Source organism: Eptesicus fuscus, chromosome 21, assembly GCF_027574615.1.
Source record: "Eptesicus fuscus isolate TK198812 chromosome 21, DD_ASM_mEF_20220401, whole genome shotgun sequence".
NCBI lineage: Eukaryota > Metazoa > Chordata > Mammalia > Chiroptera > Vespertilionidae > Eptesicus > Eptesicus fuscus.
In genome coordinates, this window is record NC_072493.1 from 22,767,490 (window position 1) to 22,780,829 (window position 13,340).

Genomic DNA, 13,340 nt, shown 5'->3' on the forward strand with positions numbered 1-13,340 from the left:
GGTGGAGAGTGTGCAGATGCAACAGGGACCTAAGCGTTCCGAGCCCATAAAGATGTCAAAAAACAAAAAGGTAAATACCGGTAAGCAATTGTCTTATCTGCAAAATTCAAACTAAATGTAATCAGCCATGCAAAAGAGCATGGAAATAGAGCTGCAGAGAGACAATTTGAACCTCCTCCCACTGAGTGTATGATTAGACAGTGGAGAAAACAGGAAGAACAACTCCTTAAGATGCCAAAAAAAAAAAAAAGAAAAAAAAAAAAAAAGATGCCAAAAAAAGAGAAGAGGGCCTTAAGAGGAAAATCTGCAAAATGTTTAAAATATTGATTTCTTGCCCTGACCAGTTTGGCTCAGTGGATAGAGAGTCAGCCTGTGGACTGAAAGGTCCCAGGTTCGATTTCGGTCAAGGGCATGTACCTTGGTTGTGGGCACATCCCCAGTAGAAGGTGTGCAGGAGGCAGCTGATCGATGTTTCTCTCTCATTGATATTTCTAACTCTTTATCTTCCAAGTTGCTGATTTGATCCTCTGCTTCATGTACTCTACTGTTGATTCCTCTATAACAGTGATGGCGAACCTATGACACGCGTGTCAGCACTGACATGTGTAGCCATTTCTGATGACACGCGGCTGCCGAGGTGGCCGCATGCCGAGGATGAAACATTTGCTGCTCCTGAGGATGAAACATTTGCGAAATAATGTTTTTTTCTCAAAGTGACACACTACCCGAGTTAAGCTCAGTTTTTTGGCGAAGTTTGACACACCAAGCTCAAAAGGTTGCCCATCACTGCTCTATAGTGTAATCCTTATTTCTGACTAGTTCTTTTTCATGTTTTTTTAATCTCCATTTTTATGTTTCCCATTTCTTCTTTGAAGTTCACAGTAAGTTCCTCTACTCTACCCCTAAGTTCATTTGAACACCTTTATAATTAGTGGGTTGTTTTTTTAAAGTTGATTTAAAGAGAAAGAAAGTGAGAAGAGAAAAATATAAACATCAATCAACTGCCTCCTGCACACCCTGTACAGGGGATGGATCTCACAACCCAGGCATGTGCCCTGACTGGGAATCAAACCAGCAGCTTCTTGGTATATGGGTTGACGCTTGACCACTGAGCCAGCCACACGGCCGGGTAACCAGTGTTTTGAACTTTGCTTCTGGTATATTACTTATTTCCATTTAGTTTAGTTTTTTTGTTTTGTTTTTGTTTTTTCCTGCAGTTTTGTTCTGTTCTTTCATTTGGGACATGTTTCTTTGTCTCTTCATTTTGGCTTCCTTCCTGTGTTTGTTTCTATGTATTTGGTAGAGCTGCTACGTCTCCCAGATTTGGTAGAGTGGTCTTATGTAATAGGTGTTTTGTAGGCACCAGAGGCACAGAGTACCTGGTCACCTGTGAGAGCTGTGTGCACCCTCCTCTGGTAGTTTAGGCTTGATTGCTGTTGGCATGTCATGGGAGGAATTTACCCCCAGCCGATCAGCTGTGAGGATTGGCCTGACCACAATAGAGAATATGCTCTGCAGGGACCAACCCCACAGAGCAGGACTTAATTCAGCAGGGCTCTGATGCCTGCTAAATCTGCCTCTTGAATGTGTTGCGTGTGGAGGTGGTTGGGTGGTGCTTCAGCATAGTCCACTGGTTCACTGGCTGTGGGGTTTCCCAGGAGGGGCTTCCCAGGAGTTGCAGGTCAAGGTCAGCCATTGCCTGTGCCTTGTTGGGGACCACCTGGCATGAGCTACAAAGCTATATGTAGAAGGCTGCCACTTGCTGTAGGCTTGGAGGCGCCTGGAGAGGCCAGGCTGTGAACTGAGGCTCGCTGCTGCTAGTGTTGGGCCTGGGGTGGCTTAGGAAGAGGTGGTATAGAGGCCAGATGCTGCATGTTTGAGAGGTTTTAGGAATGTTGGCAGCATGAGCCAAGACAGCCGCATGAGCCACTGGAAAAGGCTTGGGTGGGGCCCGAAAGTTGGGTGGAGCAATGAGTGTCTCAGGCAATCACAAGGGCAGGGTGAACAGTGTTGATGGGCATTCAGATATGGCAACCATCTGCTGGTTTTGTGGGGGAGTGGGGAGGGCTCAGCAAGGGAACAATGCCATTAGCCAGCACTTCTGTCTGTGAGAAAGCTGCCCCTCCAGCCCTTGCCCTCATGTCAGACAATCTAGTTCCTCTCCGTATGTTTATGGCATCTTTTGAGCTGCTGCCTCAGAGCTGGAGCTCACAGCTAGAGTTGGAGTAAGTCTGAGTACAGACCCTTTATGAGGAATGCATGGGACTTCAGCAGCTCTCTTCTCTCTCAGCTGCTCTTAGGGAAAGTAATGTGAAACAATGTTTTATGTTGGATATTGAAGAATTCTAAACTTTTAGAACTAAAGGGGTGTTACGGATTATAAAATAAAGTTAAATTAAAAAATATATTAATAATCTGAGACTTCCCCAACCCCCCCTGCCTGTTCTTATAAATAGTCACCCTTTTAAGAGAAAGACGGAAACACACAAGTACTAGACATTTCAGCTATGTCTTCGTTGTCTGTTTTAAAAAAGTCTTAGGAAAATTTTTATAGTTAATGTAAGGTGTAGTATAGAAGATATTTAAAGGCAATTCCACATGGATTTTAAGATCACTTGTCCAGTTTTGGAAAAAAGGCAGTTGGAATCTCATTGATTCTGTAGACTCTTTGGGGGAGAATTGCTATCTTAATATTAAGTCTTCTACCCATGAACACAGCATTTCCCCCATTTTCTTAGGTCTTCTGTAATTTTTTTTTCAGCCCTGTTTTGTAGTTTTCAGTGTTCAAGTCTTGCATGTCTCTGGTTAAACTTATTCCTAAATGTCGTATTCTTTTTTATGCTATTGTAAATGGTGTATTTTTTTCTTAATTTCCTTTTTAGGTTTATTGCTAGTGTATAGAAATACAGCTGATTTTTTGGTATATTTATCTTGTATCCTGCAACCTTGCTGTGCTGTACTCATTTATTAGCTCTAATAGTTTTGTATAGATTCTTTAGGGTTTTACATCCTTTTTTTATGTTAAGTGTTCTAGTTGGACAACCAGTTCAGTTCAAGCTTCAGTTGTGTCCCACTGGTGATAGGTTTTGATTTCCTGACTGTGTCCCTGTGTGGTTGGTATATTGCTTCTGTTAAACTATGTCACTACAAGTCTTGCCTTAGGTTTTCAAGGGGGAGGGAATGTAGAGCACTTTTAATGGATTTTGTGAATAAGTCTTGTGTAGAATGAGGACAGTATTTTCATGGTGCTGTGTCTGATTCTCTTAACAAAAGACAGACTGGTTATCCAGTGCCCTGTAGTCTATCCTCCTTCAGTTATTCATTTTATAAGAAATAAAACAGATGAGTGTTGTCAGAGGTTGCAAATAAATAAGCAGTTGTTCTGTAGGTACTTCACACTAATGAAGTTAAATAGCCCCAGCACTGATTTCTGTTATCTTGTGTGTTTCCAGGGCCCATGACCCTGATCATAAAATGGTGAGGCCAACAGTGCACTTTAAAGATGGACAGATCGCCGAAACCGGTTTGGCTCAGTGGATAGAGCGTCGGTCTGCGGACTGAAGGGTCCCGGGTTCGATTCCGGTCAAGGGCATGTACATTGGTTGCGGGCACATCCCCGGTAGGAGGTGTGCAGGAGGCAGCTGGTCGATGTTTCTCTCTCATCGATGTTTCTGGCTCTCTATCCCTCTCCCTTCCTCTCTGTGAAAAATCAATAAAATATATTTAAAAAAAAATAAAGATGGACAGATCACAGCATATTCATGTTTTCTTTCTTTTCTCTTAAATATATTTTTATTGATTTCAGAGAGAGGAAGGGAGGGAGAGGGAAACATCAATGATGAGAGAATTATTGATTGGCTACTTCCTTCATGCCTTGTACTGGGGATTGAGACCACAACTCAGGCATATGCCCTGACTGGGAATTGAACCCTGACCTTCTGTGCATAGGTCGATGCTCAATCACCAAGCCACACTGGCAAGGCTATTCATGTTTTCTTTTGAGTCTTGCCCTTAGAGTGTGATAGTGATTTGGAATTTTAAAAGTAGTATGGCTAAGAGCTGATATTGGTAATCTATTTCCTGATTTAGAGCCCAGGAATAGCCATTTTATGCCTGTTAATCAGGATTTCAAGTGTGTGATGTCTAAACAACTGTTCCTTATTGTGGACTTTTATATTGAGGGTGAGTTAGGGAGTCAGGGAACCTGTAAACTTAACAATTGTGGATATCACAATAGTGTGGTGAAGGCCTGGGGGTGGTGGTGTCAGGTGCAAGGTGGAGCGGTTCAATGGGGAACAAAGGGGGGCATCTATAATACTTTCAACAATAAAGATAAATTAAAAAAAAAAAAGAATTGTGGATTGCCTTCCTAATGTTATGGAGTCAGGACACTGGTTACCAGCCTGTCTTTTGTTAAACAGAGGCCTGTTTTCACAGTTAGCTTGCAGCCCCTTTTGAGTTCATGTTTTTATCCTCTAGTTTTCAGGAATTTCCAGCCCCCCCCCCTTTTTTTTTTTCTTTATAGCTATTTATTTAAAAAGCCCATTTTCTGTCTTCTCCCTGGATTTGGTAGCATGAGCATGAAACTTCACTTTAGACTGGAGCTTCCCTCAGGGCTTGTGGTATGTGGGCCTTTTTTAAAATCCTCACTGGAGGATCTTTTTCATTGATTTTTTTAGTGGAAAGGAGGGAGGGAGGAGGAGATAGAGAGATACATCAATTGGTTACCTCTCTAAACGTGGGGCCGGGGATTGAACCTGCAACTCAGGTATGTGCCCTTGATCAGGAATCGAACCTGTGACCGGTTCATGGACTCATGCTGTGATCAGTGAGCCACACTGGCCAAAGCGCTTTCGTGTTTGATTACTCTCAGCACAATTGTCTGAGAAAGTGGGGGCAGTTGTGCCACATCATTCCCTCTCTGTGTTCATTCTGCATCTATTCACTTTGCACTTTCTTCTGTTAAGGCAGGGGTGGGGAACATCTGACCCAGGGGCTGTATAAGGCCAGATAAATCACTTGGTGGCCCTGACAAGGAAATCACAGTTGGGACTTGAAATTCAATAAATCTAGGAGCTTTTTTTCATAGCAATATAAATTTACATTAAGTGAATAATGTTATAAATATCTAAATGGCCCTTGGCAGGAAAAAGGTTCCCCACTCCTGTGTATTAAGAGAATTGTCTTGAAACATTAATTTTCTGTTTCTTTTTTGCTTTGTCTTGAAGTGAAAAAGAAGCATTTGAATTGAAGAAAGAAGCTGTATGAGGAGCATTTATTTTCTCTCCAGCTTCTTTCCTACCTCACATTATTGCTAAAGTTTGCTTAGTTGCTTTATTCCCTTGAGCCTTCTTGCTCATTCAAATCAAATGAAGAAAACTTTAAACAAATAGCACCCATCTGAAACCACAATACAAATACCCTGCACTCCCCATAAAAAAAAACAACAAAACAAAAACACACTCTCACAACTTTTGTTTCCTTGGAAATTGATCAAGGTAAGGATAATAGCCCTGACTAAAGATGACAGGTGGTACCCACTCCACTCCCACAGCAGAGTGAGACTCTCGAATTATGGGCTCTGGACACTGTCAGGGGAGGAATGTTTTATGGCTCATGTGCAGATAGAATTTAGTCTGTTGTAGCTTTCTGTGATTCAGTTGAGGCTAGATTAGTGGTCTTTAAACAGTGTCCACTGAAGTCCTCTAAGGTTACATTTTAAGGAGATTTTTAAAAATATATGTTTTTATTGATTTTGGAGAGGAAGGGAGAAGGGTAGAGAGATAGAAACATCGTTTGGCTGCCTCTTGCACATCCCCTACTGGGGATTGAGCCTGCGACCTGGGCATGTGTCCTGACCTGGGAATCGATATGGTGACCTCTTGGTTCATTGGTTGATGCTCAACCACTGAGCCACACCAGCTGGGCTTAAAGAGATTTTCAAAGCTGTACTGAGAACAGCATGCATGGTCGTATTTTACATTTTCAGTTTCAAGAGAGAGGGTGGTTGTGAGTGTAGGCTTTGGAGCCAGCCAGCCTGGATTTGAATCCTGGCCACACCATTTAAAGTGGGACCTTGGCTAAGTTTCTCACCCTCTCAGGGCTTCAGATTTCTCATCTGTAAAGTGGGGATAATAAAGATATCTAGCTTATGGTATTGTTGTGATGATAAAATGAATACCATATGAAGTTGCTAATATTAGACACTTTTAAAAATTGAGATTAGTCTACTTTGCCCATTTTCTTCCAGTGGAAACATTTTGCAGAACTATAGTAAACGTCACAATCATGATATGTACAGCGATACAATCTCTGAATCATATTTTATCACCCCAGTTTCACTCATGCTGTGTGTGAGAGAGAGAGAGAGAGAGAGAGAGAGAGAGAGAGGATAAAAGAGAGAGAAACATCAATGAGAGAGAGAGAGAAACATTGATCGGTTGCCTCTTGCACACTCTCTGACTGGAGATCGAACCTGCAACCTAGGTTTGTGCCCTGGCTGGGAATTGAGCCTGCTACCTTTTGGTGTAGGGGATGACGCTTCAACTAACTTAACCACTTGGCCAGGCCTCCTGTTGCTTCTGGCTCATCTCCTCACCCTTGTACCTAACCTGACACCACCAATTTGTCCTTAATTTCTAAAATTTTGTCATATGAGAATGTCATATAAGTGGAATAAATGTAAGTGTAACTTTTTGGTGTTGGCTTTATATGCTCAGCTTAATCCTTTTTTTTCATTGTTAATAAATCTTTATTGTTCAGATTATTACAATTGTTTTCCCCACCCCCATATCTCCCCTCCTCCCAGTTCCCACCCTTTCCTCTGCCCTTACCTCCCCCCCTCGCTATCCTTATCCATAGGTGTATGATATTGTCCAGTCTTTTCCCGTACCCCCCACACAGACACCCCCTTCCCCTGAGAATTATCAGTCCACTCCCATTCTATGCCCCTGATTCTATTATGTTCATCAGTCTATTCTGTTCTTCAGATTTTTAATTCACTTGACTTTTAGATTCACTTGTTGATAGGTATGTATTTGTTGTTCCTAATTTTTATCTTTACTTTTTTTTCTTCTTTTTCCTCCTTTTAAATAATACCTTTCAGCATTTCATTTAATACTGGTTTGGTGGTGATGAATTCCTTTAGCTTTTTCTTATCTGTGAAGCTCTTTATCTGCTCTTCAATTCTGAATGATAACTTTGCTGGGTAGAGTAGTCTTGGTTGTAGGTTCTTGCTATTCATCACTTTGAATATTTCTTGCCATTCCTGTCTGGCCTGCATAGTTTCTGTTGAGAAATCAGCTGATAATCGTATGGGTGTTCCCTTGTAAGTAACTAACTGTTTTTCTCTTGCTGCAACCACCGGGGGTTGGGTCCTGCGATCCGTAGCAGGGTGGCTGGGGTGCAGCCGAGCCCAAGGCTGCCGCCCAGGGCCAAGCCCCGACCCTGAAAGAAGGCAGAAGGCGGTGGCCACAGCCAAGGCCTGGGTTCCTGGTGCCGGCAGAAAACTGGTACAGGCAGCCAGGTGAATGAAGGTCTATTGCACAAATCTTCGTGCAAACGGGCTGCTAGTAAATAAATAATAAAAAACATAAAGCACATATGTACATACGTCAAAATGACTTAGCTTTTTTTCTTTAAATAAATAAATGAGACCCGGTGCATGGAAATTCATGCACTGGAGGGGGGTCCCTCACCCCGGCCTGCCCCCTCTCATAGTCCAGGACCCCTCAGGGGCAGGATGCGACCTGGCGATCAGGGGAAGGCAACACCCTCATCACACCTCTGCTGCTGCCACTGCTGGCAGCGCAAGCCTCAGCCAGCCCTGGTTACCTGAGCCTCAAGTCGTCCTGGGCGGCTGTGCAGCCGACATCTGAGGCTCTCCTGAGCCTCGGGTGTTGGCTGGGCAGCCGACATCTGAGGCTTGCCTGTGCCTTGGGCCGGCCTTAGGCAGCTGGGCAGCTGCCATCTGAGGCTTGCCTGTACCTCAGGCTGGCCCTGGGCAGCTGGGGCACTGAGGGGGACTGGGGGACTCTGGAGGTAGGCGTGCAGAGTGGCCGGACCCGCCTGGGGGAGGGCCTGGCCATGCTGTGTGCCTGCTACCCTGGCGGGGCTGAGGGGACGGCGCCACCATATTTGAGGGTGTGGCAGTCAATTAACATATTCCCTCTTTATTGGTTGTGGGCGTCAACATCTTTATGAGGGTGTGATGGTCAATTAGCATATTCCCCCTTTTATTAGATAGGATGGGAGATGGCCACGTAACCACAAAACGACTTACGTTGGGTCTGATGTAACCCAAGGACTGCCTGTATATATCCTATACAATGAAAGGTAAATATGCAAATCGACCGAATGGTGGATCGACTGGTTGTTATGCTGCGCACTGACCACCAGGGGGAAGTCGCTCAATGTAGGAACTGCCCCCAGCCCGCAGGCCCCAGGCCAGCCAAGGTGGGTGCCAGAAGGGGGCAGAGGTGGCCAGCGAGTGGGCGAAGGTGGGGTTTGTGCTGGCTGGGAAGCAGGCTGGCACCAAGCCAGGCAAGGCTGGTGCCAGTGGAGGCGCATTCCCCCCGCCTCTCCCCCCCGCCCCAGCAGGCCCCCCCTCCCCCAGCAGTGGTTCTCAACCTGTGGGTCGCCTAAGACCATCGGAAAACACAGATATTTACATTACGATTCATAACAGTAGCAAAATTACAGTTATGAAGTAGCAACGAAAATAATTTTATGGTTGGTGGTCACCACAACATGCGGAACTGTATTAAAGGGTCGCGGCATTAGAAACGTTGAGAACCACTGACCTAGATGATTTTGCTCCCAGGGGACACGTGACAGTGTCTGTAGATATTCTGGTTGTCACATTGTGGGGGATCACTCCTGGCAGCTAGTGGGTAGAGGCTGGGGTCTGCTCAACACCTGCCAGTGGCAGGTCAACAGGGAATAGTCTGGCCAAAAATATCAGTGGTGCTGAGTTGGAGAAACCATGGATTACAGGGGCCTCAAGTTTTCTTCAGTTGTATTAGTAGATATTATTTGCTGTATTTTTATTGTAGACATTCATTATACACTCTATTGCTCATTACTGTTTTTATTGGAAAATTGAAAAACTTAATGACATGTTGCTTTTCACTAAAAGTGAGTTGTGGTGACTGGAAGCTGCTTTTCCATATTCATTTTTAATAGTCCTTGAGGTTAATGCCAGCTTTGAAAAGCCCTATACAGAAATAGAAGGACAGAAAAATCTCACTTTATTTTTGCAAAACACACACACCTGTAAGGTCAGGAAACCACTGTGAGTGCCGGGCCTGGGAATCCCACGTCCTGAGAACCTTCTCCCTGTCTCCTGTCTGTGTGTTTCCCTGCCTGATTCTGCACTTTTGATGTGTTTGGAGATAGAGCTGATTTTTGGATGGGATTATGGAAAATGGGCATGAATGGTATTTTTTTTAAATTAATACTGGTTTGTTTTATTGTTAAAGATCTCAAAGCTGTCCTGGGAGGTGATACATTTTTATTGAATTAATATTTTTCATGAAACTAGTATGATTTCTTCCTTTCTTACTGGCAATATTATTGTGTCAGATGTCCAGGCTATAGTGGTTACTTGATTTATTTGGTTTCTTGTGTATAGAAAGTTTGAGAGGCTTCTAAATAAAATCTGTTTCTCAGTTATTTTGCAAGATTGTATATTTTGTAATTTGTTCTTTTTTGATAGTAAACTTTCAGTTTACCTTAAAATTGTTGAAATTGCTACATCTTAATGTAAAAATATTTGATGAATGAAAATAAAGTTTTTAGTTGTCTGTATACCATTAAATTCTTAGTTGTAAATGATAGAAATAAATTATTTTAATTAATCACAAATAGAATTATAGGACCAGTTGTTCAATTTAGGGACCTGGCTTTGTTTTCCTCTCCACTCTTTGTCAGGGCATTAGAGGGGGTAAGGAGTGTGCAGCTTCTGTTACTGTTGGAATTTTTGAAGACTATAGCTAGTATATCATGTGAGGTACAGGGGTTATAATGGTATAAATATGAAAACCAGTTCTTTATACCCTGTGTTCCAGCCAATCCTGCTTTAGCAATATTGTTGAAACTTCTGGTGCACTTCCCAGTTGGTGTCTATCTCCTACCCACAAGAAGAAGCATTATTTTGAATTTTGCATTTTATGATGATTTGCTTTTCACTGACATTTTACTGTATGTATATTAAGTCAAGTATTTTAAGTTTCCTATACTTTTGAAAGACACAGGTATATTTAGTATATTCCTCTGAGACCTGTTTTTTTCATTCACTGTTAATGGTATTTGAGATTTGATTATGTTGATACTAGAGGCTTGGTGCACAAAATTCATGCACTGGAGCGGGGGCGGGGAGGCTGTTCCTCAGCCCAGCCTGCGCCTTCTCACAGTCCGGGAGCCATCAGTTGGGTATCCTTCCCGCTGCCACGGAACGGGAGAGGCTCCCATCACCTCCGCTGCGCTCGCCAGCCATGAGCCCAACTTCTGGCTGAGCGCTGCTCGCCCTGTGGCAGCGCACTAACCACCAGGGGGCAGCTCCTGCATTGAGTGCCCCCTGGTGGTCAGTGCGCGTCATAGCGACTGGTTGTTCCACCCTTTGGTCAGTTTGCATACTAGCCTTTTATTATAAGGATGTATGGTTGTAGTTTAGTAATTAATAAAGAGATTGTTTACATGTGGACTACCTCTGTTAGGAATGAATTGGAAGGAGTCTCTGCTCCATGAGCCTCAGCACTGTGTTCTTGCCACAGTATTTAGATACTAACCCCCCACCCCCGACAACATTTAAAAAAAAAAATCCTTACCTGAGGATATTTTTCTATTGATTTTTAGAGAGAGTTGAAGAGAGAGAGAATATAGATGTGAGAGAAACACATTGATTGGTTCCTCCTGCACAAGCCCTGACCAGGGCCTGGGCCTGGGAGGAGCCTGCAACTAAGGTATGTGCCCTTGACCATAATCGAACCTGGGACCCTTCTGTCTGCAGGCCAATGCTCTATCCACTGAGCAAAATCAGCTAGGGCCGTTTATTTTTTTAAAAATAAATCATAGTAACACATTTTAAACATATGTTTTTATTGATTTATTAGAGACAGAGGAAGAGAGAGGGATAGAAAGAAACATCGATCAGCTGCCTCCTGGATGCCCCTCCCTGGGGTTGGATCAACCCACAACCCAGGCATCTGCACTGACCGGAAATCTAACTGGTGACTTCATGGTTCATGGGTCGATGCTCAACCTCTGAGTCACATCAGCCAGTCCAGACAACATTTTTAATCACTTTACAAAATGTTCAGACCCTCCTGGGGTTGCCCTGATCTTCCTGCTTGTCCTTAGTTGTGTTGGGAGGAACTGAAATGCATGATAGGAGGCTTGAATCACATTTCTGAATTGGATTCATCTGAAGCACATTGGTTTGAATTATGGTCCTTTGTCTTTGATAATGGACCCATAAGTAGATTGAGGGAGAGACTGAGGGATAGTTTTAAGGGTGGTCAGGAATGTCCTGCTGAGAGGGACCAGTGAGCACAGACACAGACCAAAAATGGAAGAGAGAATGTGGGCAGTGTTGAGAGGGAAGTGTCCAGATTGAGGCTATACAGAACAGGAAAGTGGAGTTGGGGATGGGGTAGTAGTGGAGGCAGTGTATTAGGAGGCTGTGGGAGGTGGAGAGAGGTGGGCCATCGGAGTTTTGTGAACCAAAGGGAGAGTTTGGATGTATTCTGAGTTTGAGAGGAAGCTTGCAAAATATATAACTTTGGCAAAGGTTTAATAATTGTGAGATTTCTATCAAAGTCCTTGTAAAGAGAAAAGTCTGTGAATCACCCAAGCCCCAGTCCTGAGGTCCCATCTCTTGGGAGAACAACAGGCCCACCTGAGTGTTCTTTCTTCAGCTTGGCCTTCCTGGGTATTGCTTTCCAGGAAAAATTACTGAGAATAGAGATTTCCATTTGAATAGTATCCTAAAACAAATCATCTGGTGTGATCCTCTTTCCTGGGCTTCACTTCCCTTTATAACCCCAAATCAGACAAACATCTTACAAACTTTTTGCTTGTCTGGTGTTAAGTGAAATGAAGCAAGACAGTAATAGAATAAATGGCTTCTCCAAATGGAGAGACAAATTGTAAATAGAACTGAAGTAGAAATTATTACTTTCTGCTAATTTTTTATTCTCTTGTTTCAGAATATACACTGCACTGCTCTGGACACACCTCTATTGGATTTAATATACAGACAGTCCTTATCAACATCAACTTTCAGCTATGGAATCGGTAAATATTTTATTGCATTGCCTCTCATCAATTTGTGTGTGTTTATTTTCTTTTCTGTGTGTGTGTGTGTGTGTGTGTGTGTGTGTGTGTGTGTGTGTATTTTCATTGGTTTGTAAAAAGGAGTGTCAAAAATAATGGTTCAGTCTCCAAGGTGACTTATTGGGCTTGATAGAGTTTTTGCTAAGTGTTTTGAATTTTGTTCTGGATTTCACTTTGATGAAAGTGTTTCAGAATAGTGGTAATGAGCTGTGTGGAGTTAATAAACAGCATCCATGGTGTCCCAGTGAGGAATTCTTTGGAAAAATTAAACAGGTTGGTATCTGGGCCTGAAGGAAGTTTGTTTCTTCTCAACTTCCTTTTTCTTATTCCATCCCCAAGTTGTCTGGAGGCTATTGGGACCCTGTGCTTGCTCACTCACTGTGTTAGTCTTGTGCTCTATGCATCTTGCATTAACACTTTGCACGAAGAGGAGAACTTTTCTAGTCTGAGAATTGTTGCTTCTGTCCTGGGGGAAGCCGTGAGGCTTGGCTGTGGTTTCATCTGGTGTCCTGTGTGTCTGGGCAGCCAGTAGCTTCTGGGTAGTCTTGGTAACTACTCCATGGTATTCCTGGAAGTTTGAGAGGAGGGGCAGCTGCTTCCTTAAAGACTCTGGTCTCGGGTCTGACCTAACATCTGTTGCTCCTAAACAAAGCCCTTCCTTGGGAAATGTGTCACATTGGCATATGCTTTATTTCCTTTGATATGTGGATTGATAACAATTGGAAAGGAAACTTAGCTCATTTTAGTTTTTCATACCATGCCTGGTGTTAGTGTTTTTTAAGCAAACAGTTCAAAAGTATATCATTTATTTTGTGTCATTGTTCCTAGTAGACATGAAGGAAATCTTTCCTGCTACTGTCTTGGCAAATGTTCTTTTTTTAAAATCTTAAAAAATATATTTTTATTGATTTCAGAGTGGAAGGGAGAGATAGAAATATCAATGATGAGAGAGAATCATTGATCGAGACACCCCACACAGGGGATTGAGCCCTCAACCCGGGCATGTT

General features: G+C 43.1%; 1 protein-coding gene across 3 annotated transcripts in view; it reads left to right on the plus strand.

Moving 5' to 3' along the window:
- ANKRD11 (ankyrin repeat domain containing 11) overlaps positions 1-13,340 on the plus strand; it is a 259,037-nt gene that overhangs the window by 77,218 nt on the left and 168,479 nt on the right. For all 3 annotated transcript variants that reach the window (XM_054711347.1, XM_054711345.1, XM_054711346.1), the window contains exon 2: positions 12,207-12,294. The gene's annotated coding sequence lies outside the window, so the exon portion shown is untranslated. The remainder of the gene's footprint in view (positions 1-12,206; positions 12,295-13,340) is intronic.